The 26,163-nt window shown below is 44.9% G+C and overlaps 1 long non-coding RNA gene across 3 annotated transcripts; it reads left to right on the top strand.

Moving 5' to 3' along the window:
* Positions 1-1,558: 1,558 nt before the first annotated feature.
* LOC144130042 (uncharacterized) lies at positions 1,559-26,163 on the top strand. Of its 3 annotated transcripts, XR_013313943.1 has the most exons (4): positions 1,559-1,644; positions 3,602-3,808; positions 25,153-25,249; positions 26,047-26,163. It is a non-coding gene; the product is annotated as an uncharacterized LOC144130042 (long non-coding RNA). The 3 variants fall into 3 exon arrangements; XR_013313942.1 differs by lacking the exons at positions 25,153-25,249; positions 26,047-26,163 and adding an exon at positions 6,906-7,075; XR_013313941.1 differs by lacking the exons at positions 25,153-25,249; positions 26,047-26,163 and adding an exon at positions 6,906-7,075 and having other exon boundaries at positions 3,602-3,832.

Here is a 26,163-nt window from a genome sequence, read left to right as displayed (position 1 = left end):
TTTTCCTTTGTCTATAGGCGGTCAATAGATTTTATATAGACTAAAGTTTACACCTGCCTTATTTCCTTTGTCCATAGGCAATCTTTAGACCATCTATAGACTAAAGCCTATAACCGCCATAATTTCCTTTCGTCTATAGACAATCTCTAAACCATCTATAGACTAGTCTATAACCGGCTTAGCAGCCATTTGTCTATAGACGACCTATAGACAATTTATAGACCAAAATCTCTAACCGCCTTAATTTCCTATCGTCTATAGACAATCTTTAGACTGCATATAGACTATTGTCTATTGTTTATAACAATCCTAATTTTATCTAACAATTTATACACTGCTTTTCGACTAAGTCCATAAAATATCCATTTCTTTTCGCACTGCATGCTGAGTAGAACTGCATCGGGCCGCCGCGGTGGTTAAGTGGTTATGGCGCTCGGCTGCTGACCCGAAAGACGCGGAGGCGAAATTCTTGAGGCCCGTGTGGTGTGCGATGTCAGTGCACGTTAAAGAACCCCAGGCGGTCGAAATTTCCGGAGCCCTTCACTACGGCGTCCCTCATTCCCTGAGTTGGCTTGGGACGTTAAACCCCCACGAACCAAACTGCATCGGGTGACCGCAACAGTTGTCATAGTCCTCCGTTTCCTTTGCTATTTCAGGAATTAAAAAAATATCGTCCAACGGCAATGCAATACCTTCCTGTATATTGTTTTTAGAAGCTTTGAAGCGTTAATTTTCCTTAAACCGCGACGCATATTGAGAATATAATTAAATAATCTTTAATGCTGACAGGTAGAGCGAGGAAAGGCACCCACTTCTGAAGTAAGGGTGCTGCAAACTGTACTACATCAAACTAACATGTACACGCTCTCCCTTAAAGGAATCGCTCGAGAATATACCATTACATCGTTCTATCGTTACTGTCCAACACGCTTAATTAAGAAGCATTTCATCAGTGACTGTACATTTATTTCTCCTTAAAACTTCCTGTAAAATAAGGCGGAACAACGGGGGTGAGAATTCAAGGATGTGCCCATCTCTGAGAAACATGATTAGAAGAGTCTCAAAGATCATGGTTCTCTGCGAAATTAAGATATGCCATTTATACCTTTGCAGTTTGCCTTCACGTGAAGAAGTGCTGCGACTCAACAATCAGAAACCCAGTATATTTTCGTTCTTCGCCGTACACCTGCTGCATCGGAGGCGATAACACGCTGTTGTTCATACCGGTTTTCCAAACACGAGCACACGCCAAAAAGACGTTATGCTATGCAGCATTATAATTATTTGAAAAGGGCGCATATACTTTTCGATGGGAGATGCGGCGAGCATTAAATAAGTAGTAAGGTTTCGGTTTTGGTTTTCGCGAAAGTAATAAGGTTTTTAAAGCGCGAGTGGAGAATTTATGCTTTAAACCAAAGGCCCTTTGTGTTCTTGGATGTTAGAGCAAGCTACACTTGGCAAGAGTGCAACCAATATAGACATGACTGTGAAATTGGTTTGTTTCACTTTTTACCCATTTTGCCCGGAGTCGGCTGAAAATCATCCGCGCAGCAAACGACCGTGTGCGCCGGTGTGTCGGCGTCGGCGGAGTGTTCTCTCGTGGATTAAGTTCTGATTGAAATTCAACTAAATCGTCCACTTACGGTAAGTCTACACTATTATTTTTATTCATTTGGTCTCCTTAGCCACTCTAAGCAGTGCTGTGTGTGCAGAGCAGGTTATGTGCGCAGCGACAAATTTACCTCCTATCCACGTTTGTAAGCGGCGTTTGTAAGCACGTTTGTGTGAGCTATAGTGAACTAGAATACTATAGTGTGAGCAGCGGCAGCCGTCATGTTCTCGAATAATGCGCTTACGTCTGTGCCGCTATGTATTTCCTAACGCGCGGAAAGGCACACGGTGCGAAACCCGGGACGGTAATAAGCCCTCCTCGCGAGCTCTCTACTGGCTTTTCCGTGTTGAAATGTAGGTGCGCAGCAAGAAATATCGCTTAGCCCGTGAGTGAAGGCCGAAATGAAACTATGCGTTAGAGCCGTGTGAGCACGATTTACTTGGTATCTGCGGAAACGCACAATCAACTTCTGAGGTGGATTACATTTATTTTTTATTCTTTGTGTCATCGCCTGTCGGGACCATGGAGTGCTGTTCATTGAGAGGTGTGCATTAATAGCTTGTTTGTTGTAGCCGCTCACTCGGTGCGCGTCGTGGGCAGCGACGTTTCACCAAATATGTTTTGTAACGCTGTTGACTAGAGCTCGAGGCGTTTGTCAAAGTTGTAGTGAAGCGGCGGTGGAGGAATGCTAATAGAGTGATGGTTGAAAAAAAAAAGTGGTAGCCGGCGCAAATGGCGAGCGTGTACAAACACCGCGAAGAACCTACGAGCTGCATCCCGTCTCCCCTTTCGTTGCACACGTATGGATTTGTCCATCCCTGTTATCCGAGCCGTTGGCCGCCGCTGGCCTGCGGGAAATTCATTTCGAAAGCTGAGTGAAGGTCGCCTCGACAAGAGATGGCTTACATTTCGTTCCGAGAGGCTCGTTCATGAACCCCGCTTACGCGGGCAGAAATTTCTTCAGTACCAATTGTGCGAGAGGCAGAGTATGCGTTTCTCATCTCAGACTGCTACATTACAAAAACGCCAATGTAACTTGGCGCTTATTTGCGCCACGAATGCAATTCTGCTCGTGCTGTTTTTTCATGGCAGCGCCTTTTGATGAACACGTTATTTGTTTAAATGAAATAATTCTTACTTTGAGCGTGTTCGTTGATTTTTCTATCAGCGTTAGTTTAGGGTACCTGCATGCAAGTGTCTCCTTTTTACTGCTCTGTCCAGGCTGCACTTGAAGTAAAAATTAACTGAATTTGAGATGGTATTTCATCCTTACAATAATGAGCTTGTTATCTGAAGCTCACGTCTGGTTCTGAGATGGCGCTGCTGCAACCACTATGTGCTGTTTGAGTTTTTCTGGATAATGAGCACGGCATGGAAGCACTGTAACCCGCTTGTTCCAAAGAGCGCACGCTGGTGTATGAGTATGCTGTTTCGTCTTAGTGTTTCAAGTTGTGGGCGCAAAACCGTGGTGAACTGGTTCGCAGTCTGCCTGGTAGGTTTTGCATGGCTTGTGCCCGTTTGAGTATCGGCATACGTACCAGGCTTCATGCAGGGTATTTTGAAGCGCTTGTTCAATAGTGGGTATAAGAATAAATGCTTGAATATTCTCCAGTTGGGATCCTTTTGCAAGGAGCACTGAATGTACGTTTTATGGGGCAGCATTCTCAACAGCTCGTAGCGAGTCAATGATGATAAGTGGCACAAGTTTTCTAAGTATTCTATTCCAATTAATGTAAAGGGAATGCATACAGAGGTCAGTATTCGCAGTAGGTATTTAGTGTAGAGGTAGAGTGTTGCACAGAATGTGGATATTAGTTTCAATGTTTTATGACAGCCACTTAGAATTTGTCATGCATATTTACTGAAATGATGAATCCAGCGCGATGGCTTAGTGGTTATTGTGTTCTTCACGTGCTCAAGTTATCGTCACCACTGCAAAGTAGCGACGATAACTGCGAGCATCACATAACCGTCTCTGCCTCTGTGCAGATTACCCACTGTGCAGCCGTACATCTCACTGGTCATCGCACGTGCCCTGAAGACAGACGGTAGTCTCGAGCAGCGGACCAGGAAGGCGGGGTCGTCGGTGTCACCCGGAAATCCGGCACAGCATCAACGGTTCACTTTGGGCTATAAAAGAAGATTCCTTCCACTGGGACCTCACTTGGCAGTGGTGACCGTAACTGCGAGCATCATGTAACCGCCTCTGCCTTTGTACAGGTTTCTGCATAATTATGCCTCACTCAATGTGATTTTCTTTTCCTTTTATGTCGTCGCTGCTGCTAAGTGGATGGGTTTTTTGTAAAAGATCTGAGCGTACTATAGCTCGTTGTTGTGCTTGCCATCTTCCACTCATTGATAGCATCTTTGCAACATGCTCAGAGTGCAAATTTAATTTTCATCGTGGTGCATGTGCGGGAATAACAGCAGAATCTTTCAATGCTAAGCGCGAAGCCAAAAAGAAAGCATGGAAATGTGACTCTTGTCGAGGCAATCACAAGGGCACAAGCATCACAGAAAATCCGCAGCATGATTCCGACGTGATACTCAGATTACTGCAGACTGAAATGAAGCTTAATGCTCTTTTGCCTTTGTCAAAAAAGTTTGATGCATTTGAGTCGCAAATGCAGTTGCTCTCTGATAAGTTTGACGACTTTCAGAACCACCTGGCTGTTCAAGAAAAAACTACAAAATAACTAACGATGCGAGTTGAAGGGCTGGAATCTAATAATGTAGGTAGTGATATAACTCAGCTGAAGCAGGACCTAGATGATTTGGAGTGGCGTAGTCACTTTCTAACCCTAGAGCTTCATATATTGACTGAAACCCAGGATGAGGACTTGCTAAGCAAAGTAAATGAGATTGTAGAAAAGCTGCAAGTTAAGGCTATTACACAAGACGACATTACCGCTGTGCATTACCTACACAGGGCTGAACTGACAAAAACATTTCAAACCTTTTCAACATGCACTTTGTTGAAGTTGGTGCCTCAAATGATATTCATGGTACATTATCGTGTGAACAATACATGAATGTTCAATATCCTCAAGCTGTATTTCTCGCTCCAACTTGCACGAAAGAAGTCCTCAACATAATCATGACGCTGAAGGACAACTGTGCATCAGCCTACAATGATGTGAAAGCTGTAGCCGCACTGATAACTCCAGTCCTTCCGCATATATGCAACTGCATACTTCATGTAGGGATATTTCCAAACCAAATAAAGCTTGCGCGTGTTCCAGCTATTCATAAAGGTGGTGCTTTTGAAGACTTGAAGTGCTTTCAGTCTTTTCAAAAGTTGAACACATGATGAACAAAAGAATTGTCGATTTCCTCACTCTGTATAACTTGATAGTAAAGGAGCAGTTTGGATTCAGAAAGAATAAGCCAGCTGAAACTAAAGAATTGTCGATTTCCTGACTCTGCATAACTTGACAGTAAAGGAGCAGTTTGGATTCAGAAAGAATAAGGCAGCTGAAACTGCTTTACTTTATATTAAACAGAAAATTCCTGACAACATTAAGAAATGAAAGCTTACTTTGGGTTTATTTCTTGATTTCAGGAAAGCCTTTGATTCTGTCCATCATGATATATTATTAATAAAGCTACCATACTATGGAATCCAAGGTACAGCACATGTCCTGATGGAAAGCTGTTTAATTTGCAGGGAGCAATACACCAGAATAAAGAGCATCGCATCCGATCGAGGCACTATTAAATATGGAGTTCCATAGGGTCCATTCTATGCCCCATATTATTCTTGATATATAAGAGTGATATTGTAAACACCCAGGCTGCTCGGAAATGGTATTACATGCAGATGACACTAATGTATTTTTTTTCAGGTTGCAATGAAAGTTTCGTTTACAGGGAAGCAAATGAATGGCTTCACTATTTAGAATTTTCGTTAACGTTTAATAAACTAGACCTAAAGATAAAAAAGACGGAATACCTGATTTTCAAGCCTAAAGGTAGCAAAAAAGATAGAGTTCAAATTGAAGTTCCGGAATAACATTATCAACCAGTCTAAGAGGATTTGCTTTCTAGGTGTTATCTTTCATAAAACGTTTCTCTGGAATTCGCACACAGAAGCTCTCTGAATTGAACTTCCACATGTTTTTGGCATATTAAACAGGTTGCCAGTGAAGCAACAAACTTACTATGCTCTCTTTGATTCACGTTTAACATACTGCTCCCAGGTATCGTCAGACACAACACAAAGAAACCTTAATTAGCTGCACCCTCTGCAAAAGCGCTCAATACGTGATACTCACAAATTCCAAAAATAGAACATTGCTTGCCATACTTGCCATCTATGACATACTAGAGATCAGTAAGCTATTCAAATATAAGTTATTTCTGGAAATCGTGCACCGTTCAAATATTGAGGTTCAATACAAAGGAAACACACTCCACATCTCCTTAGGGAAGATAAAATACAGGTGCCCCAATCTCGCACCAACTATGGTGATGTGAGATTATGTATGCAAATAGCAAATTTATGAAATCAATATCCAGCTATCTTTGAATTATTACCAATCTACCCATCACTACCTAAAGAAAACACTAAGACATATGTATCTAATGGAATAATAGGTCAAAGAATTTCTTTTGTGTCATGGATGATATTTCGGTGTGTTGTACGTGTAAATAGTATTCGGGAATCTATAAACCTTTTTTCATATACAGTAGCATGCACACAGTCCTCAGGGTTGTCCATTTGTTTTGTTTTGTGTGCTTGCATACATATTGGTTGTTGCACGATGTACTGTACTGCAAATGTGTTCGAATAGGCCTATAGTGGTTGCCACTGCTGTCAGGGGTGGGATGGCCTCATCAGGCAACAATGCCATTAGCCTTCTCACCCAGGACAAATTTTGTATATTTTTGTCCCAAATAAACCGTACTACTACTACAACCTGAATGATGCAGGTTCGATCCTGGTCTAGCAATAATGCCTTCGGGCGCTGCAGGTATTTCCAATAAATAAATAAATAAATAGCCGGTCGCGTTTTGATAGAGGCAAAATGCTAGAGGACTGTGTTCTATGCAATGTCAGTGCACGGTAAGAAACCGCAGGTGGCCGAAATTACTCCGCAACCTTTCACTACGGCGCCTCTCAGCCTGAGTCACCTTGGGTTTTTGAACCACATAAAACCAAACCAAAACATCAACTAGCTTTCTTGAATGGGATAGCCAGGATATATATGCCTTGTGTTGTAAAGCGCATTTGTAGAGATAGATTGGGAATTTTTTTTTCAGTTCCTCTTATTTTTTTCCTCCCACTGTACAGATCAACATGCCCGGATGACTAACTGCAGAAAACAGGTCGCAAGATTGCTTCTGAGGAAACTATAGTTGGACCATTACTATCAACATTTATTTTTATGTGGTGCATTCTTATGGTGCATGTATTGCATATTCCTTGCCTGCATAGCTTGGAAATAAACTAAATTGTAAGTATATTGATCGTCATGTCATTTGTGAAGACCGTGTGGTGACCTTTTTCAACAGTTGTAGACTGTCTATAGGCAGTCTACAGACGATGGTCTATTAAGGTTTTTTAGACACAGCTCTATAGACTGTCTATAGACAAATGTCTACAGCATTGCCAGGCCACATAACTCTGGAATGTCTATATACAGTCTATAGATCTATGTCTACTGGACCAGTAGACTTGTCTATAGACAGAAATCTACAGGAAGTGTATGGCCTAAGTCTATTAAATCATCTATAGACTGCCTATAGACCTGTGTCTATTATAAGTAGACATTTGTCTATAGACGGTCTATGGACAGACGTCTATAGGAAGTGTATGGCCGTAAATCCATAAATCTTCTATAGACTGTCTATGGACCTGTGTCTATAGACTGTTAATGGACCTATCGACTTTCAGTAGACATTTTTCTATGGACTGTCTATACACAAAAGTCTACTAAAAGTGTATGGCCATAAATCTATAGATTGTCTATAGACTGGTCTAAAGGATTTGTCTATAGACAGTCTATAGACTTCTTAGACTAAAGTCTATAGCCAGTCTATGGACTGTCTACAGAAATTTTTGTAAGGGCAGTCTAGGCGGGGGCCCTGTAGCACCCTCTCTTGGGCGGCGCCGACAACCCGGCTAGCGCGCGCCACCCTGCGAAGAGAATAAAGACGGCACCTGGTCGCCACGGCTGGCAGTTCTGTTCTGGTGTCGGCTCGTAGCAGTGGTCTCGTTTCCTTCGCTCCTGAGGCGTTAAGCCTACAGGCTCTTTAGTCGCATACTTCCAAAGCCTCGCCGCGGGCAATTATCGGTCGCCGTTCCGCAAGCATCATTATGGACGCAGTTATTGGCGACGTAACGGATAAACATGTTCGGTGTTAGTCAAATTGCAGATTTTAATTGCGCATGCCTGATGTATTGCCGCCTAGACGTCCCGTCGAAATACAGGTCTGGCGCCCGTTCAAACGGGACGCCACAGCCACACCGTCTTCGGTAGTTGGCCGCATCTGTGCAGTTGACGAAAAGCACGGCAGGAATTAAAAACAAGAACTGGCTCTTTAGTTTGCATAATTCCAAGGCCTCGCCGCTGGCAATTATCGGTCGCCGTTCAGCAAGCATCATTATGGACGCAGTGATTGGAGACGTAACGGATAAACATGTTTGGTGTTAGTCAAATTGCAGATTTTAATTGCGCATGCCTGATGTATTGACGCCTGGACGTTCTGTCGAAATACATGTCTGGCGCCCGTTCAAAACTGACGCCGCAGCCACACCTTCTTCGGTAGTTGGCCGCATATGTCCAGTTGACGAAAAGCACGGCAGGAATTAAGAACAAGAATGGGCTCTTTAGTTGCATACTTCCAAGGCCTCGCCACGGGCAATTATCGGTTGCCGTTCAGCAAGCATCATTATGGACGCAGTGATTGGCGACGTAACGGATAAACATGTTTGGTGTTAGTCAAACTGCAGATTTTAATTGCGCATGCCTGATATATTGCCGCCTAGACGTTCCGTCGAAATACAGGTCTCTCGCCCGTTCAAACCGGATGCCACAGGCATACCTTCTGTAGTTTGCCGCATCTGTCCAGATGACGGAAAGCACGGCAGGAATTAAAAATAAGAACGGGCTCTTTAGTTTGCATAATTCCAAAGCCTCCCCGCGGGTAATTATCGGTGCCGTTCAGCAAGCATCATTATGGACGCAGTGATTGGCGACGTAACGGATAAACATGTTCGGTGTTAGTCAAATTTCAGATTTTAATTGCCCATGCCTGATGTATTGCCGCCTGGACGTTCCGTCGAAATACAGGTCTCTCGCCCGTTCAAACCGGACGCCACAGCCACACCGCCTTCGGTAGTTGGCCTCATCTGTCCAGATGACGAAAATCACGGCAGGAATTAAGAACAAGAACGGGCTCTTTAGTTGCATACTTCCAAGGCCTCGCCGCGGGCAATTATCAGTTGCCGTTCAGCAAGCATCATTATGGATGCAGTGATTGGCGACGTAACGGATAAACATGTTCGGTGTTAGTCAAATTGCAGATTTTAATTGCGCATGCCTGATGTATTGCCGCCTGGACGTTCCTTCGAAATACAAGTCTCGCGCCCGTTCAAACCTGACGCCACAGCCACACCATCTTCGGTAGTTGGTCGCAACGGTCCAGTTGACGAAAAGCACGGCAGGAATTGAGAAGAAGAACGGGCTCTTTAGTTGCATACTTCCATGGCCTCGCCGCGGGCAATTATCTGTCGCCGTTCAGCAAGCATCATTATGGGCGCAGTGATTGGCGACGTAACGAATAAAGATGTTCGGTGTTAGTCAAATTGCAGATTTTAATTGCGCATGCCTGATGTATTGCCGCCTGGACGTTCCTTCGAAATACAAGTCTCGCGCCCGTTCAAACCTGACGCCACAGCCACACCATCTTCGGTAGTTGGTCGCAACGGTCCAGTTGACGAAAAGCACGGCAGGAATTAAGAACAAGAACGGGCTCTTTAGTTGCATACTTCCATGGCCTCGCCGCGGGCAATTATCTGTCGCCGTTCAGCAAGCATCATTATGGGCGCAGTGATTGGCGACGTAACGAATAAAGATGTTCGGTGTTAGTCAAATTGCAGATTTTAATTGCCCATGCCTGATGTATTGCCGCCTGGACGTTCCGTCGAAATACAGGTCTCTCGCCCGATCAAACCGGACGCCACAGCCACACCGCCTTAGGTAGTTGGCCGCAACGGTCCAGATGACGAAAAGCACGGCAGGAATTAAGAACAAGAACGGGCTCTTTAGTTGCATACTTCCAAAGCCTCCCCGCGGGCAATTATCGGTGCCGTTCAGCAAGCATCATTATGGACGCAGTGATTGGCGACGTAACGGATAAACATGTTCGGTGTTAGTCAAATTTCGGATTTTAATTGCCCATGCCTGATGTATTGCCGCCTGGACGTTCCTTCGAAATACAGGTCTCGCGCCCGTTCAAACCTGACGCCACAGCCACACCATCTTCGGTAGTTGGTCGCAACGGTCCAGTTGACGAATAGCACGGCAGGAATTGAGAAGAAGAACGGGCTCTTTAGTTGCATACTTCCATGGCCTCGCCGCGGGCAATTATCTGTCGCCGTTCAGCAAGCATCATTATGGGCGCAGTGATTGGCGACGTAACGAATAAAGATGTTCGGTGTTAGTCAAATTGCAGATTTTAATTGCGCATGCCTGATGTATTGCCACCTGGACGTTCCGTCGAAATACAGGTCTCTCGCCCGTTCAAACCGGACGCCACAGCCACACCGCCTTCGGTAGTTGGCCTCATCTGTCCAGATGACGAAAAGCACGGCAGGAATTAAGAACAAGAACGGGCTCTTTAGTTGCATACTTCCAAAGCCTCCCCGCGGGCAATTATCGGTGCCGTTCAGCAAGCATCATTATGGACGCAGTGATTGGCGACGTAACGGATAAACATGTTCGGTGTTAGTCAAATTTCGGATTTTAATTGCCCATGCCTGATGTATTGCCGCCTGGACGTTCCTTCGAAATACAAGTCTCGCGCCCGTTCAAACCTGACGCCACAGCCACACCGTCTTTGGTAGTTGGCCGCAACGGTCCAGTTGACGAAAATCACGGCAGGAATTGAGAAGAAGAACGGGCTCTTTAGTTGCATACTTCCATGGCCTCGCCGCGGGCAATTATCTGTCGCCGTTCAGCAAGCATCGTTATGGACGCAGTGATTGGCGACGTAACGAATAAAGGTGTTCGGTGTTAGTCAAATTGCTGATTTTAATTGCGCATGCCTGATGTATTGCCGCCTGGACGTTCTGTCGAAATACAGGTCTCTCGCGCGTTCAAAACGGACGCCACAGCCACACCGCCTTCGGTAGTTGGCCGCATCTGTCCAGTTGACGAAAAGCACGGCAGGAATTAAGAACAAGAACGGGCTCTTTAGTTACATACTTCCAAGGCCTCGCGGCGCGAAATTATCGGTTGCCGTTCGTCTAGCATCATTATGGACGCAGTGATTGGCGACGTAACGGATAAACATGTTCGGTGTTAGTCAAATTGCAGATTTTAATTGCACATGCCTGGTGTATTGCCACCTGAACGTTCCGTCGAGAGAAAACTGATGAAAATAACGAATAACTGCCACATTTTTTTTTCTTTTTATCCTCCTCTGAACCCGTTGGAAGTGGCCTATTGAAATCTTTAACTTTTTTGAGCACTTTGTTAGATGCTAGAGACATGTCCTATGGAAACCCAAATGAGCGCAATTGTGTTGCCGACCCCATGGTGGTTCCATATGAAAGGGAGTTTTTTTTATCTTGACGCGCCTGCATGAAGGCTTTTGTTTTGTTTGTGGTTTTTCTCTCTTTTTGTGCGTTTCTTGAATGAACACCCGGTTGCGAGTAAGCGCTTCTGTTGTCATCCTTGTCCGTTTCCCTGAGTGCGCTTTATATTTTTTTCCCACGATGCTATACCAACTAGCTCAAATGTCGCTTCTACTATATAAGGCCACTCCTCCTGCGTTTTGAAGAGATGTGCCAAAACCTCGGCGTTCTAGATACATTACCTGGCACTGCTCGAAGACGAGGTTCACTTCCTCCCTGGTACAATTTTCCTGTAATCTGTGATTTCCCTCTTACACAGTTCTGTACCTCCACAACAACATATACTACAAGAATTCTTCGCCCTAGGAGAAAAATACAGTATTCTTACGGACTATTACACTGATGGTTAAAAAACAGATCATTACGTAGGAAGCGCTGTGGTGCGAGGGAATTGGGAAAAAACAGTACGACTTCCGCAGTGGGCATCCATCTTCACTGCAGGAAGTTATGAAGTCTGCGTGGACATAGGAAAAATAGTAAACGAGAACCTCACAAACAGTATTATTTACACAGACTCCGTAAGTGTACATACAGCTCTCCACTCCGGAAACGCAATCACTCGTGACATCATACACAGAAATTAACAGCCACAGCTCGAGGACAAACCGTTAAACTCAGCTGGGTCCCGAGTCATGTCGGAATGAAAGGCAACGAGAGAGAAGATTTTTGTTCTGCTAAAGCTCGTGGCAAGGCATTAAAAAAGTAAATATACGCTTTAATGATTGCATGAAATTAGTACAAAGGAAACTAAAGAAAAAACGGCCGTCGGCTTGTGACATTAAAGTTTAACCGGTTTCAGATGAATTTAAGTCGTGTGTGCACCAGGAACGTTTCAAGGAAAAGATCTTATGCCGTCTTCGAATAGGCCACACGCAACTTAGGCTAAAAAAACAAGCAAACTTATTTGCAAAGATTGCGGAGATGAACTTACGGTTAACCACATTTCATTCTTTTGTGTGAAACTGGAAAAATGTAGAAAAGTACTTTGCTCAATTTTATAATGAATGCATTCCTTTTCACCCAACACTGCTACAGATGATAATGCCATTGTTGACATAGCTTCTGTTTTTAGCCATTTAAAAGAAGCAGGCGTACTTGAAAAACTAAATTTTTACTAACTGGCTCGGTTTATTACATGATACACCTCAGCCACTTTCTCATTCCTGAGAAGAAGTCTGAGGTTTTTATTTGGTTGGTTGGGGGCCTCCAGATCCTTGCCCAGCCAAGGATAGCTGTTGAGGCTACCTGACGTTCTTTAAGGCTTTTACCATTAGCCATTTCCAAATTTCTTCACCTCTGTGATTACTAGACAATACATTCTTTTAGGCCATCTACACCATCGGTAATATTTCACATTTATAAACATTCGACAGGAAACTTAGTCTATACCTTGAGCTTGGCGTATGATCGCCTTGGCTGCCTATGTGCCATAAAAACCAACACAACACAACACAGAATGATTGAGCACAATGATTTGCGCGCTTGTGCTATGGACCCTCTAGAAATCACTTAAGCGCGCATAATCCAGCATTTGCTTGAGCTTGAAACGAAAAAAAACAAGTGGACCAGATAGGATCCCTAGTAAATTTTTGCGGCGATATGCTGAATGAGTATCGATTCATCTACCAATAGTTTTTTCGAAAGTGCTTGGAAACCTGTTCACTGCCTCAAGGCTGGCGCAGGCTGTTGTGATTTCTAATCTTAGATCCGGCAGTCGAAATAAAGTTAGCAACTATCGCCTGATATCGCTCACTTCTCTGATTTGCAAGGTTATGGAACATGCAGTAGCAAAGCTTATCATTCATTTCCTCGATGCGGACTTCTTTTATTCATTACAGTATAGATTCCAAAGTGGTTTGCCCACAGTTTCAAAGCTCATCGAAACTTCATGATTTTTTTTATAGCTTTGAATAACATGAGAACAAACTGACGTCATCTGCATAGATTTTGACAAGACATTGGATAAGGTTCCACATAGTCAATTTTCTTTTAAACTTAGGAATGCCAGTATTGCTTCAGACATTGTACTACACTTTATTTTATTCCCGACTATCATATGGCAACATAGTATGGGGTACTACAAGTAAAAAAAGTTATACCCGGTGAACCATATTACAGAAAAAAATATTAAGAATGTCTGAAAGATACAGAGGTAGACCTCAAGATTTCGCAACTAAACCCCTCTTCTTAAAACTTTAAATCCTTAAACCTAGTCGAATATTCTATTACAAGCTTGCACAATTCATAAAAAATAAGCTATATGATAATGTCTAGCCTAAGACACCAAGTCGATACTGCTTACGAAAAGAAACGCTTAGAACAGCACACATACGTACAAACTATGGCACGCAACACTTAAACTACCAAGTCCCCCTATATTTAAATAACCTAGGAAACAAGATTGGTTTCAGGGCACGCATTTCAAAGTAGTCACTAAGAAGATTTTTGCTAGAGATTGAAATAATAAATACTGAACTTTACAATTTCTACTTATGTTGCTTTGCTAAAGTACAATAATTTATCTTTCTGTTTAAGCGTGTGCTACGTATATTTGATGTATTTTATATGCTTGTTGGTGTTTTTTCTAGTTTTAATTTCTGTTCATTTTCAACGTTCGCTGTCTGTAAAAATGTATGGTATATGCTTGCAAGCTTTGTTTGAAATTGCACCTTGGCTGCCGTTACTGCTCAATAGAGCGGGAGCCCCTGTCAGGCTACGTCTTTAGCTCCTGCTTTACTGCGCGTTTGTTACCTGTCTAACAAAGCAATGAATGAACTTCAAGCTTCAAAAAAACAGTCTTCAAACATGGCTAACTGGACTGCCGCCTACTTGAGTGGTCGTGTACAAACCGTCCGTATTGACAACTGCATGTCTAGTTCACACGAAGTTTTGTCTGGAGTTTCACAAGGATCTGTGTTTGGGCCGTTATTGTTTTTGATTTATATAAATGGTATTCCTTGTGTTTTAGAACCACCAGTAAAAATTAAAATTTTTGCTGTCGATTGCCTAATTTACTTCTGCGTGGTAGATACAACAAATCAAATTAAAATCAACCGATGCTCTAAGATTTATATGACTACATGTTAATAGCAGGTAACTTCAATCTTCCAGATGCTAGCTGGGGGGATCAAGGGCCTACTTCGAGAGCACAGACTGCGTCAACCAACGCAATCATTGTAATTTGCTGCTCTTATGCTCTGACTCAGGTGGTCCATCAGCCTACGCGTGGAGCTAATATTTTGCATCTGATATTCACGAACGCTTCCCTGGCGACGATAACTCCTGTAGTACTCCCAGGTATTAGTGACCATGATGTTTTTTTTCTGTGAGATAAATTTGCACCACGCAAATATTGCTAATTGTGCTCGGCGACGCATTTACAGCTATCAAAAAGCCCGTACAAACGATATAGCGCTTTCCTTACATGAATATTACGATGTCTTCGAAACTTTAGCGGAAATCGAAAGTGTGCAGACGTTGCGGAACATATTCAAAAATAAACTTCTCGAGTTGGGCGATCAATATGTGCCATCATGGATAATGACGCCTCGACATAGTACATCTAAGCCTTGATGTAATCGGGAGGTACGCAGGATCGCCAGAAAAAGGGCGACTACTTAAGTTGCACATAAGAAATCGCCTTCGACCCGCTTGAACCAGAAACTGAACAAAGCAACTAAGGACATGAAACTTCTCCTGAAAATAGAAAAAAGATTACTTCTTCGAGTCCTTTCCTCCAAGGATGCAGAGGCGCCCAAAACAACTCTCACAACTTATCAAATTGAACGGCAAAGATGCAGCATCAATTCAGCCGCTCGAAGATGACAGCAATTTGATCTATATCGGCCTTGTAAAAGCAAAACTTTTGAGCGAGCACTTTAGCTCCGTTTTTGCTGGTCGCCTTAGCAGCCATGATTATAATGCGCAGACAACCGATGTGGGCGCAGAACACATGGAAGACATCGTTTTTTATTTGCGCGAATTTCAAATATTGTTAGAAAAATGGATTGCTTCAAAAGCAACGGGGCCAGACGGCTTACCATCGGCATTACTTTCTTCGTGCGCGGGCCCATTATCCATATAATTGCTCGTTATTTTCACAAAATCGCTTCAAGAAAGTGCTTTGCCAGATGACTGGAAATTTGTTCACATTGTGCGACTGCACAAGTCGGGGCCCCGCAGTATCGTTTCCAATTACCGTCCGATCTCGCTAACGAGTATTAGCTGCAAGGTTTATGGTTTATGGGGTGTAACGTCCTAAAGCGACTCACGCTATGAGGGACGCCGTAGTGAAGGGCTCCGGAAATTTCGACCACCTGGGGTTCTTTAACGTGCACTGACATCGCACAGCACGCGGGCCTCTAGAATTTCACCTCCATCGAAATTCGGCCGCCGCGGCCGGGATTAGCTGCAAGGTGCTTCAATGTAATCTTCTTTACAAACATAATGAAACATTTCAACGGTTTTTCCCCAGCAACACGGTTTCCGCACCCGATTTCCGTTTGTCACGCAACTGAACGAATTTGCATATGATCTGGCTGGTGCCTTGGACGACGGATTCACTATTGCCTGTTTATATTTACATTTCAGGAAGGCCTTTGATTTAGTCCCACATTCTTTACTGCTTGAAAAACTATCCCGGTACAACATAAATTCATCAGTTATTGCCTGCATTAGAGAATATTTACATCTCAGACGTCAAATGCGTGTTAAATGGAGCGCAGTCTGATCGGGCAGACGTATCGTCTGGTGTACCTCAGGGTTCTGGGGCCACTCCTCTTCTTAATCTATATTAATGATATATGTTGAGGTATTCCCTCTCAAATGCGTCTGTGTACATACTATGTACCTATAGATACTGATTGATCCGCAGAGTGACCAGACGAAATCCACCCCCGGTCCCACCAAAACGTCTTCTATTAATCCCTAAGTCCCCGCCCTCAGTGGGTACACCAACCAACTAGGTCGAAACACTAGTACTCATCCAACCAAGGACCGGGGAAACGAAAAAACTAATAAAACACGGGAAAGAAAAACACCTTTAAAAGGAGACAGTACAACACGCCCAATCAATTATTGGGGAGAGGGGACAGGTCATCATCACACATACTAAAAGTAAATCCCCTCTCGGATAACTCCACCCTCCCTCGGGGGCCCACTACCTCCTCGTTTTCCACGGGAGGGCATGTTTATTCCATCAAAGAGCATGCGAGGACAACACAGTCTGTGCAAGGCCGTCCCCGAGGGGCCATTTAAGGCGCCACCGCTCCCCAATTCCTCTTGACGCCTCCGCATGCACAGTAGGCGCCTGGCCATGATCTTCCCATGGAGCTGATAAGCGGTCACAGTGAGCGTGGGAACGCGTCTCCAAACTTGCCTTCTGGCCACATCCTGATCACGACCGCCGCCCGGGACATGGCCTTGGGCAGCGGCGCCTCGTTAGGGACGAAAAGGCATCACGGTCTTCATCGCTGCTTCTGGAGCGGGGCTGTGAATAATGGGGCCCTGCCAAGCTGGGTCTTCTGCGCACCCCGCATCTCCTCCGACGACTTCCGCTTGACTCGTTAGTTCGTGTGGAGTCAAAAAAAAGGAAATGAAATCACAACGCACACACTCTTGTCCACACACTGGCGGCGTTCCATACGTCTTTACTTGGGGCTCGGAGCGAACCCAAGCCAGCCGCACACGACATTCACGCTTCCGACGATTGCAGTGCCCTGCAGAATAATTTGTCCTTGATTACTAACTGGTGCAATACTTGGTGCATGGATATTAACGTGAAAAGATCTGTGTACATGTTTTTTACTAGGAAAAACATTCTCATGGCTTTTCATACAGTGTTAACGCGGAAACATTGTCAAAAGTTTTCAAACACAAATATCTTAGTGTTTGGCATATCCTTTTAAACGAACACTCACCAAAGTAATAAAGGAAAAAAATAACCGTACGAGAATTGACGTTTCGGCACCACTACGGGTGCCTTGTTCACAATGGGATGAAAAACGAGACGGGCTGCTGCTTATGTAGGGAAAACGTTGCGTATCGTGCGGATGTATATCTCGGGTAGATTGCCCTGTGTCCTGTTAATCGCTTGGCTTGTCATTTGTATGTGAAGGGATTTCTTGAGCAGACGAGTAGATAATGATTTTTCTTTCTCAAGTATGCGCGTGGAATCCCAGTCAATCAAGTGGCCCGTGTTTTGCTGGTGTTCGGCGAGAGCGTTAGAAGTCACTTTTTTTGTTTTTGACGTCACGCTGGTGTTCTTTGAATCGTCTCCTGAAGTCCACTGTTTCGCCTATATAGGCTGCACCGCATTCTTTGCAAGGAATTTTGTAAACTACCCCAGGGTAGCTGGTCTTTTCAAGCGGGTCCTTTGCTCGTACCAAATGGTTTCTGAGCTTGCTGGATGGGACATGGGCAACTTGGATGTCGTAGTCAGCCAGTATCCGGCATAACGTCTCGCTGACACCAGGGGCATATGGGATGGCTGCACGTTTTTTCTTATTGGATGCTTTTGCTTCGGCTTGAGGGGCCGCAGCGTGTCGTTCTTGTGATTGTAGCACTTGACGCGGGTATCCGTTCTTTGAAAGCTTTCTTGTGCGGCGGACTTCACGAGTTCTTTTGCATGGGCTTGAACAAAGCTTGAAGGCACGATTGTAAAGCGCCGCGGCAACGGAGCGTTTCTGCCCTATTGGGTGCGCAGAATAAAAATTCAGGTACTTCCCTGTGTGGTTAGGCTTCCTGTACACGCTCGTCGTAATGCCGTTTGCTGTTCGTTCGATGAGGACGTCGAGGAAAGGGAGGCGCCCATTGCTCTCTTCTTCCATCGTGAACTGAACGCTCTCTTGAAATGAGTTCAGGTGCCGTAGAAATTTTTCCGCATCCTGTCGTCGGATGATGCAGAAAAAGTCGACGTACCGCAGGAAAAACCTAGGTGGTGGGTCGAACGACGCAAGCGCACGACTCTCTATCGTTTCTAGGGCCACGTTGGAACAGACTACGGAAATGGAGGCTCCCATTGCTGTGCCGAAAGGATATGCTGAATTTCCCTCACCAGGCGGGTTTCCGTCGAACCCTCAACTATGTTGCTCTTCGCGAGAAACATGGGCCGCCTGCTGTTACCAAGATTCGACAATTCGTCAACCTCAAGACAAGGCTGACTTCGTTTCAAAGCCACCTCCAGTTCAATGTTCGTTGCAAATCACATGGATTGATCCCCAAGTCTCTGCGGCTACCGATCCTCGTGCGTACGCCAACTGGAAGACAAACCATTGCTCAAGCTGAAAAGCGACTACTGCAGGCAAGGATCCTCGTGAACTGAACGCTCTCTTGGAATGAGTTCAGGTGCCGTAGAAATTTTTCCGCATCCTGTCGTCGGATGATGCAGAAAAAGTCGACGTACCGCAGGAAAAACCTAGGTGGTGGGTCGAACGACGCAAGCGCACGACTCTCTATCGTTTCTAGGGCCACGTTGGAACAGACTACGGAAATGGAGGCTCCCATTGCTGTGCCGAAAGGATATGCTGAATTTCCCTCACCAGATGGGTTTCCGTCGAACCCTCAACTATGTTGCTCTTCGCGAGAAACATGGGCCGCCTGCTGTTACCAAGATTCGACAATTCGTCAACCTCAAGACAAGGCTGACTTCGTTTCAAAGCCACCTCCAGTTCAATGTTCGTTGCAAATCACATAGATTGATCCCCAAGTCTCTGCGGCTACCGATCCTCGTGCGTACGCCAACTGGAAGACAAACCATTGCTCAAGCTGAAAAGCGACTACTGCAGGCAAGGATCCTCGAGACAAAATGCACAATCAAACGCCTGGAGAATGACATTTATTGCGTCCAACAGTTCCTGGAAAAGCTCATTCCCGCGGACTTCTTTGATGTTCTGCATGCCAACACCGAGGGCGCCAAGAATCAAGAATTGAAATATATGGCACAAAATGCAAAGTTCAAGCAGCTGTTGGCCAGTCTGCCTGAGGCCGGGGTGACAGCGAGTATATGCAACCTGTCTTCGCACACGCTTGATCCGCATGAACGCAGCCTACTTCTCCGAGGCCTCAACTTCAATACTGCCGCTCCTCCAAATGCTGTTAACATGACCTGCGCTGTTGAAGAGGCTATACGCAAGGTCGCCCCCAGCTTACAAAGCGAAACACGCTCAAGGGCCATTGGAGCTCTTTCTAAGCTTGCTAAAAGCAAGACTCGCACTATCACACCCGCAGAGCAAACAGCATTGACCAGGCTGCAGAAGAACAAAGACATCGTCATCTTTCCTGCTGACAAGGATAACGCCACTGTCGTTTTAGACCGCACAGACTATGTGCGAAAAATGTACGCCCTTCTGGAGGACACAACGACGTACGCCAAGCTGGCGCGAGACCCTGCAAAGAAAATCGAGTCCGAGCTGCAAAAATTTCTTACTGATGTTTTCAAGTTCGTCCCCCCCGACAAAGGCTATGTTTACAATCGCCTACTTTGTCACAACGGCTCGGCGCCAGCTATATACGGGGTGCCCAAGATACACAAGAAGGAGGTACCACTTCGCCCGATTGTTGACTTCACACGGTCACCTCTGAACAAGTTGTCGAGATACCTCCACCGGGTACTGGCGCCTTTGGCAGGAAACACGCCTACGCACGTCAAAGACTCGGCACATTTCATTGACAAACTGAAGACTGCGACTTTTGGCGATGATCACATTATGGTGTCATTCGACGTGAGGTCCATGTTTACTTGCGTGCCGGTGGACTTCGCAGTCGAGTGTTGCAGGAATGCCCTGAAGAACGACTTGTCTCTGCCAGAACGTACGCCCGTAGAGACAGACGACTTGTGCCGGCTCCTAAAATTCTGCTTGTCAAACACATACTTTGTGTTCAACAAGACGATGTACAAGCAGATCTTCGACACAGCAATGGGAGCCTCCATGTCCGTAGTCTGCTCCAACCTGGCCCTAGAAACGATAGAGAGTCGCGCGCCGCTGCGTCGTTCGACCCGCCACCTAGGTTTTTCCTGCGGTACGTCGACGACTGTTTCTGCATCATCCGACGACAGGATGCGGAAAAATTTCTACGGCACCTGAACTCATTTCAAGAGAGCGTTCAGTTCACGATGGAAGACGAGAGCAATGGGCGCCTCCCTTTCCTCGACGTCCTCATCGAGCGAACAACAAACGGCATCACGACGAGCGTGTACAGGAAGCCTACACACACAGGGAAGTACCTGAATTTTTATTCTGCGCACCCAATAGGGCAGAAACGCTCCGTTGCCGCGGCGCTTTACAATCGTGCCTTCAAGCTTTGTTCAAGCCCATGCAAAAGAACTCGTGAAGTCCGCCGCACAAGAAAGCTTTCAAAGAACGGATACCCGCGTCAAGTGCTACAATCACAAGAACGACACGCTGCGGCCCCTCAAGCCGAAGCAAAAGCAGCCAATAAGAAAAAACGTGCAGCCATCCCATATGCCCCTGGTGTCAGCGAGACGTTATGCCGGATACTGGCTGACTACGACATCCAAGTTGCCCATGTCCCATCCAGCAAGCTCAGAAACCATTTGGTACGAGCAAAGGACCCGCTTGAAAAGACCAGCTACCCTGGGGTAGTTTACAAAATTCCTTGCAAAGAATGCGGTGCAGCCTATATAGGCGAAACAGGGGACTTCAGGAGACGATTCAAAGAACACCAGCGTGACGTCAAAAACAAAAAAGTGACTTCTAACGCTCTCGCCGAACACCAGCAAAACACGGGCCACTTGTTTGACTGGGATTCCACGCGCATACTTGAGAAAGGGCGGACACATACTGTGCTATCGCGGGTTAGAGGATAGACGAGAACTAGGTGTGGGTTTCCTCATTAATATGGATATAGCTGGCAACGTAGAGGAGTTCTACAGTATTAACGAGAGGGTAGCAGCTATAGTAATTAGGCTGAATAGGAGGTACAAGCTGAAAATGGTGCAGGCCTACGCACCCACATCCAGCCATGATGACCAGACCGTTGAAAGCTTCTATGAGGACGTAGAATCAGCAATGAATAAAGCAAAATCGCAGTACACTGTACTGATGGGCGACTTCAATGCGAAGGTGGGCAAGAAGCAGGCAGACGACCACGCGGTAGGTGACTATGGGATAGGCTCTAGAAATAGCAGGGGAGAGCTATTAGTCGAATTCGCGGATAGAAATAATTTACGGATCATGAATACCTTCTTCCGCAAACGAGAAAACAGGAAGTGGACCTGGAAGAGCCCCAATGGTGAGATTAAAAATGAAATCGACTTCATACTATGCGCTAAACCTGGCATCATTCAGGATGTGGCCGTCCTCGGAAGGGTGCGTTGCAGCGACCATAGAATGGTAAGGTCTAGAATTAGCTTAGACTTGAAGAGGGAACGGAAGAAGCTAGCGAAGAAGAAGACCATTAACGAGTTAGCCATAAGAGGGAAAGCACAGGAGTTTAGGATAGCGCTGCAAAACAGATATTCGGCTTTAACTGAGGAAGATGATATTGATGTTCATTCAATGCACGATAACCTGACATCAATAATTACGGAGTGCGCAGTAGAAGTAGGCGGTAGGACAGTTCGAAAAGATACCGGGAAGCTATCTCAGGTGACGAAAGATCTGATTAAGAAGCGTCAAAACATGAAGGCATCTAACACTACCGATAGAATAGAACTAACGGAGCTATCAAAGTTAATAAATAAGCGCAAGGTAGCCGACATAAGGAAGTTTAATATGGAGAGAATCGAGCATGCTATAAAGAACGGAGGTAGCCTAAAAACAGTGAAGAGGAAACCAGGCATAGGTAAGAACCAGATGTATGCATTAAGAGACAAGCAGGGCAATGTCATTAGCAATATGGATAAGATAGTTAACGTAGCCGAAGAGTTCTACACAGACCTGTACAGTAGTCAATGTAATCAGAGCGCTAATGAGAAAGACAGCAGTGCACAGCAATGCGTCATCCCACCAGTAACGAAAGATGAAGTAAAGAAAGCCTTAGAAGCAATGAAAAGGGGGAAAGCAGCTGGGGAGGATCAGGTAACAGCAGATCTGTTGAAGGATGGAGGGGTCATCGTGCTAGAAAAACTAGCCACCCTGTATACGCAATGCCTTATGACCTCAACTGTACCAGAAGCTTGGAAGAATGCAAACATTATCTTAATTCATAAGAAGGGAGACGCCAAGGACTTGAAAAATTACAGGCCGATCAGCTTACTATCCGTTTCCTACAAAGTATTTACTAAGGTAATCGCTAATAGAGTCAGGGCAACGTTAGACTTTAATCAACCAAATGATCAGGCAGGCTTTCGTAAAGGATATTCCACAATAGATCATATTCACACTATCAATCAGGTGATAGAGAAATGCGCAGAATATAACCAACCTCTATATATAGCTTTCATTGATTACGAGAAAGCATTCGACTCAGTGGAAACCTCAGCAGTCATACAGGCATTGCGTACTCAGGGGGTAGAAGAGCCTTATGTCAAAATACTGGAAGATATATATAGCAACTGCACAGCTACTATAGTCCTCCATAAAGTCAGCAATAAAATTCCAATAAGGAAGGGCGTCAGGCAAGGAGACACGATCTCGCCAATGCTGTTCACCGCATGTTTGCAGGAGGTATTTCGAAGCCTGAATTGGGAACAGTTGGGAATAAGAATAAATGGAGAATACCTAAATAATCTGCTATTTGCTGATGACATTGCCTTGCTGAGTCACTCAGGAGGTGAACTGCAAATCATGATCAACGAGTTAGACAGGCAGAGCAGATCGTTGGGTCTAAAAATTAACATGCAGAAAACCAAGGTAATGTTCAACAGCCTAGCAAGGGAACAACAGTTCACAATTGGCAGCGAGAGCCTAGAAATTGTGCCGGAATACGTCTACTTAGGGCAGGTAGTGACAGCTGATCCAGATCATGAGAGGGAGATAACTAGAAGGATAAGAATGGGCTGGAGCGCATATGGCAAATTCTCGCAGATCATGAGTGGCAGTTTACCAATTTCCCTCAAGAGGAAAGTGTACAACAGCATAATCTTACCGGTACTCACCTACGGGGCAGAAACGTGGAGGCTAACGAAAAGAGTTAAGCTTAGGTTAAGGACAACGCAGCGAGTCATGGAAAGAAAAATGATAGGTGTAACGTTAAGAGATCGGAAGCGGGCAGAGTGGGTGAGGGAACAAACATGGGTTAATGACATCCTAGTCGAAATCAAGAGAAAGAAATGGGCTTGGGCAGGGCATGTAATGCGAAGGCAAGATAACCGCTGGTCCTTAAGGGTAACGGAGTGGGTTCCAAGAGAAAGTAAGCGTAGCAGGGGGCGGCAGAAGGTTAGGTGGGCGGATGAGATTAAGAAGTTTGCAGGCAAAGGGTGGATGCAGCTGGCAAAGGATAGGGTTAATTGGAGAGACATGGGAGAGGCCTTTGCACTGCAGTGGGTGTAGTAAGGCTGATTATGATGATGATGATGATGATGATGACTTGAGAAAGAAAAATCATTATCTACTCGTCTGCTCAAGGAATCCCTTCACATACAAATGACAAGCCAAGCGATTAACAGGACACAGGGCAATCTACCCGAGATATACATCCGCACGATACGCAACGTTTTCCCTACATAAGCAGCAGCCCGTCTCGTTTTTCATCCCATTGTGAACAAGGCACCCGTAGTGGTGCCGAAACGTCAATTCTCTTACGGTTATTTTTTTCCTTTATGAGTTTTGGCGAGTGTTCGTTTAAAAGGATATGCTGAATTTCCCTCGCCAGACGAGTTTCCGTCGAACCCTCAACTATCTTAGTGTTTACTGCAAATTTATCCTGGCGTCGCCATATAGATTACACTACAAGCAAGGCTTCCAGAGTGCTCAGTTTTCTTCGCAGAAATGCGAATTTACTGCCTAATGCCAAAGAGCTACTGTATAAAACTAACATTAGACCAGTACTTGAGTATTCTTGTTGTGTCTGGGACCCTTGGCTGCAGGTAGATATTCACAAAATATACAGGATCCAGAATTTGGCCCTGGGATTTGTTTATGCCACTTTCCCAGACATTTTAGCGTCTCCGCTGCAAAGAATAGCCTTGGATAGGAATCACTCCAGCAGCGAAAGAAACTTCTTAGACTAAATATTATCCACAGTATCTTTCACAAAAAAACTGGTATTAACCGGGAGCATTATCTGCGTCGTTCCCACTATGTCTCATAGCGTCTTGATCGTGCCTTTAAAATTAGAGATCTGGCGTAAAACTAGCTTCTTCAAGATGTCGTTCTTCCCCCAAACAATCTCCGGATCGAATAAACTCCTACATGATATTGCTACCATTACCTCCACTGATGTATTTTTTCCTCTTTGCAAAATATGCATTGTAATTAAGCCCTTGTTTTTTTTCATTGATTGTAAAAGTGTTGCCTCTATGCTTATTTGATTCAGTTGCTTGCCTATTTGTTTTTTATCTGCATTTCCTGCTTTTCCGACTGTGTTTGAGTTTTCTTGCCGTCTGTCCCCCCCTGCCACTGTAATGCGGTAATACAGTAATAAATAATACTGGTATACAGTAATAAATAAATAAATTCCTTTCCTGTAATGGCCTTCAAGTGAGGGCTACTGTATTCTAAATAAAAAAAGCAATCTTAATCCGTGCTGTTTTCTTTTCTATTACCTTTTCCTGCAGAGGAAACATCCTTACGGAAGCCGTCTACATCGAAGGCCAGGCATGCAGTGCTTGCTTGCAAGGAAGCTTCTGCAACGAGACGACAGGATTATGCACGGTACGTAGTGTTATGGCCGCTCGCTAGAAAGGCAGTGCAAAAGGAGAGGGAGAGATGTCCGCCTGCAAGAAAAAGTCCCAAATGTATTTACCGTTCGTGTTTGAAATGAGATGCAGTAGAGATGTAAATTTCCAAAATTTTCTAATTCCAGGAAAAAATACAAATAAACGTAAGCTTGTTTTGTGGAAATATTAGAAACATTACAAAAATACTCGAAAAGAACAATATGTACACGATTTAATGCTGAGTGCGCCCAAATCCAAAAAAAACATACTTTCACGAACCCGTTTTCGCATGAATTCAATATTTACTTATCCTTTGGCTTACCAAAGGCTGCTGTTTGCTGATGTATGATATTGATGACGGATACCTTTGTACGAACAAGTCAGTCGGTGCAGCAGTCAGCACAATGTAGCTATGAAATCCAAGAGTATGCTGACGAAAGGTGAGGGCAGAAAGGATAAAGAAGAGGCTGACAGCTGCAGAAATGTCTGCTGACCGAATCTCAGTGCCAGAACAATTTCCTAAGGCGCTGCCACAAACGGCACAGGCCGATGGAGCGGCTTTCTTTAAAACGGCTGCATCATGGAAGCCTTCAAAGTTGGAAGGCTTGCCGCCGTCAAGGCACTCGCAGGCAGGCCACTTATGGAGGTTTAACCCTTTCCGGTCAGGTGCAGTTTTCCCGCTGACTACTGCACCGGCCAGCATTCTTTTGGGCCTTCCAGCCCCTCACAATAGAACGGAGTGCCCCGACATGATTTGGTCGTGAATATTTACTGAAAGCTTTTTTTTTTCAGTTGCGCTAGGGCTACAGCGGAACCTCTTTGGAGTGTGGATCCTTCCGAAGCACTCTCCTGGGTGGAGGCCAGGCTTCCTGTCGCACGTCTTGCAAACGAATACAGTCTCTCTTGTCC

The sequence above is a fragment of the Amblyomma americanum genome, chromosome 4, assembly GCF_052857255.1.
Source record: "Amblyomma americanum isolate KBUSLIRL-KWMA chromosome 4, ASM5285725v1, whole genome shotgun sequence".
Taxonomy (NCBI): domain Eukaryota; kingdom Metazoa; phylum Arthropoda; class Arachnida; order Ixodida; family Ixodidae; genus Amblyomma; species Amblyomma americanum.
Note: the sequence above shows the minus strand (reverse complement) of the source record. Positions and strands in the feature narration are given on the sequence as shown.